At 38.6% G+C, this 3,512-nt stretch overlaps 1 protein-coding gene across 3 annotated transcripts in view; it reads left to right on the top strand.

The window, feature by feature from the left end:
• Positions 1-3,512, top strand: part of DISP1 (dispatched RND transporter family member 1) — an 86,075-nt gene that overhangs the window by 40,130 nt on the left and 42,433 nt on the right. The gene's annotated exons all lie outside the window — the stretch shown is intronic.

The following is a 3,512-nucleotide window of genomic DNA, read 5'->3' on the forward strand; positions in this document are numbered from 1 at the left end:
GGGGGGGGGGGGGGGGGGGAAGTGTATAGAAGAATGCCAGTATAAGAGGATGTGAGTTTTTACATTTAATACCTTGTATTTCGTTGACTTCCTTTTCGTACTGTATCTCAAAAAAATAGATCCACAGATCTAAGTACAGGTTTTTCATTGCTGGGTGCTTTTTTTAAAATCTTTTACAATATGTTCTTTCATCTCTGGATGGGTAACACAGATTGTGAATTAAATCCACTGTCTGTTCAGAGGGTCTCAAATGCCAGTTTTGAGAGTTTCCAGCTTGGGGGTGATGCCTTAGGAACAGGCTCAGTTTAGGTCTAGGAGCAGATGACTCACATTTGTGCGGCTGAAGTCTCGGATAAGTCACTTGTTTCTTCACCTTGTATTTGTGGACCTAAGAGCACTTTGCACATGCCTACATGGTGCTACGTATCTCTGCAAAATTGTCAGATGTGACACAGTCAGTGGCAGTCTAGACCTAGTAATGTCTGATGGATCAAGCTGACTCAGTCCAATTCCCAATACTATGCTCTTGCAATGACCCATGTACCACTAGAATCTGGAAGATGCCACTATGTGCTCTGTGTGCCTCTGAATAATTGAAGTAGCTGCTGCTATCTCAGTATTACCTCAAATGCTGCACAAAAATATACTTAAGTATGAATAGCAGTAAATAAATGGTTGGTCCCTACCCTTTCTCCCACTGCATTGTTTTAAATGACATTTGGTAAATTATCTAGTGCAGGTACTGTGCTGTAGCATCTAAGATGCAATAGAGAATATTGTGTCCAAGAAAAAAACACCAGACAGGAAATTCTGTAGGTGGATAGGAATTGTAATAAAAATTAAATGTAGCCATAATAAAATACTTGCAGAGTACATGTGCCACGTGCAGAACTCATTCTGTCATTTTAATGTGTAATTAGCTCATTACTTCTATTCCACATTCCCTTATTCTCCCCAGTTCACTAGCAATTCCGCGGACTTTCTGCAGCACCTTTGGTGCCTTCTGGCCTTCAAGGATTTCAGAGGCCTCTGTGCTTTTATCCTGAGCACTTGCTTAGTCCTTCAGCATCAGTTTGTCCCCAGACATGCAAAACTGCCACCGGCTCTCCTGTTAACGTCCAACACTGTCAAAGTCTTTCAGCTCCTTCTGAATCTGTCTCTCTTTAAAGGACACCACTGTGACAAGATGAATCTGTGATTCACGTCATATTAAGAGGCATGTGAAGGCATCCAGCCAAGCGAAGGTACAGAGAGTAGCTGCACTTACAGTGCTGGAAGGGTGGTAGCTCAGTAACAGCTCTTGGTCACAGGCAGCCATGGCTAGCAGAAGTGGCTGGCGCTTGATGGCATTGCTTGGTGTCTTCAGTTTAGCTTCAGGAGATGCTATGAAAGGATCATGGACAAGAATTGCAACTCTTTATAGCTTGTCTGAATAGACAGAATGGTCAGACTTCATGCATTACAATGCAGTATGTCAGCCATGCTTCGTAAATACAGATGTAAGCTTCAATTTTTTAGGCTTATCTGCTTACATATTACACAAACTTTAACTCATTTGAGTCTCTAATATGGTTACCATCATAACAGTGTTGTTTTCCTGAGGATTGTGTATAGAATTCTGGGAAATGCATTAGTATTTTTACTACTACTTGATTGTATTTGTTAAGCATACTACAAAAAAATGTTATTTTAAAATTGCAGTAAAAAAAAAGTGCTTATCATGATGTTATGGTAAGAGATAGTTTCCCTGGTTTTCTAAGTTAAAGGATTTTTCTTTTATCAGAACATGCAAAGTACTTTTGTTTGCCCAGAGAAGCCTGTCTGTCTTCAAGGGCTTGAAGTTCAAATCACAGATTTTTTAAATTAATCTGTGAATTCTAAAAATAATAATCTTCAAGATGGCATAATTGTAAAATTTTGTTCTGCTCATTCTCTCTTTAATGCGTAGTGAAACTCTGAAAGTTCATTTTATTTATGATAGAAATTCTGTCGCTTGTAAAATGCATTGATAAGATCCATAGGTAGGTGGAACTTCCTGATGGATCGAGGATTATATTGACTTAAACCAAGGCTGACTTAGTAGTGCAGATGTCTTGCAGATTCTCTGCATATATACATTTCCAGGTGGTAGATAGAGCAGAGTGTTACTCATTTATCTTCTCAAGGCCTCCACAGATCAGACTTTGACATCCCTGATCTGCCTTGAAGCGATCTAAATTCTTCCATCCTTTTCTACCTTCCCCCAGTTTTCCTGTACATGCACTCCATATGCTGAAGAGCTCAGTTTTATTTCCTAATCACTTACAAATGAAGTCAGCATTTGTCTGATACCGCTGGAGATGAACAGTGGGATAAGTAGCAACATTCAAATATAGTACAGAAGGGGGTGTTAAAGGTTGTATGACAGAGATGTCAAGCCCAGGAGTGTGCAGTGGGGATGTTGGACAGTTAAGGCTTTGTGCAGGTAGAGCATAGCGTGGGAGGAAGGTTTCTCAGCACTCGCAGTGCTGTTTGCTTTTCAGATACTGTAAAGGCAATAATTGTCCACAAGTCTATAATGCAAATATGTGCTACAGTATTTAAATACAGTTTGCACAGGAATCATTTTATTAAGCATAACCTATGAACAGACATTATACATTCATTTTACTATTGTCCCTGGCAACAAAGTATCTGCAGTAAATTGATGTGCTAAAATATAGTGACACTATTTTGGGCAGTTCATGTAATCTAAGATTAGTTTTAACAGACTGTAATCCTTCAGATGTTTATAGTACTTTTCCTCCTAGATACCAAAGCAGTGAGGAATTATGTGCCTCTTGTCACATCTTTGAGGTGGCTAGCAAATACAAGTGTATCTGCAGTGAGGTGATATACAGTAATATTTACATATTTAAGAAATACTTTTATTAGAAGACAGGTTTTTTCAAAATACTCATAGTTCTGTGACTTTGGAAAAGTAGCTTTGAGATTATTTTTGTGATGTTTCTGGGCATGTATATTATGCATTTTGGCTATTCAGAAAGTGAATATTGTATTGTAGTCCTACTTCCATTTTGAATTGTGGTTTATCTGCTTTATAGTATTGCTATTTTGTTCAATAAATACATCTGAGATTCTTGTACAAGAAGTGTCCTGGATCATTAGCACTGAATGGCTATACATTGCATGGAAAGCAAGTTTTCTATTAGACAATCCATTAATGTTAGAAAAATTATGTTCTAGATAGGATGCTGATGTGTGTGGGAGGTAGAGACAGGGCAGCTCATGCCAGTGAAATATTCCAGTTGAAGCTAAGTGAGAAAGGCAAGGAATATTGACTTAAAAAACCCCAAGTTTCCCCTTAGAATTGAGGAAGCAGCACAGGCTCTCACCATCTGTTGAAGACAATGAGCAAGAAGAGCTGCTTTGCGTAAAAACTTGGACCAGAGTTAGGATGCATAATTCTGAGGTCACACTGAGGGAAATTGAGCTCCAGTGTTTCCTTTGGTAAGACTTTTTTTTTTTTTTTT

This window comes from Athene cunicularia, assembly GCF_003259725.1.
Source record: "Athene cunicularia isolate RWA chromosome 3 unlocalized genomic scaffold, athCun1 chr3_part1, whole genome shotgun sequence".
Lineage (NCBI taxonomy): Eukaryota > Metazoa > Chordata > Aves > Strigiformes > Strigidae > Athene > Athene cunicularia.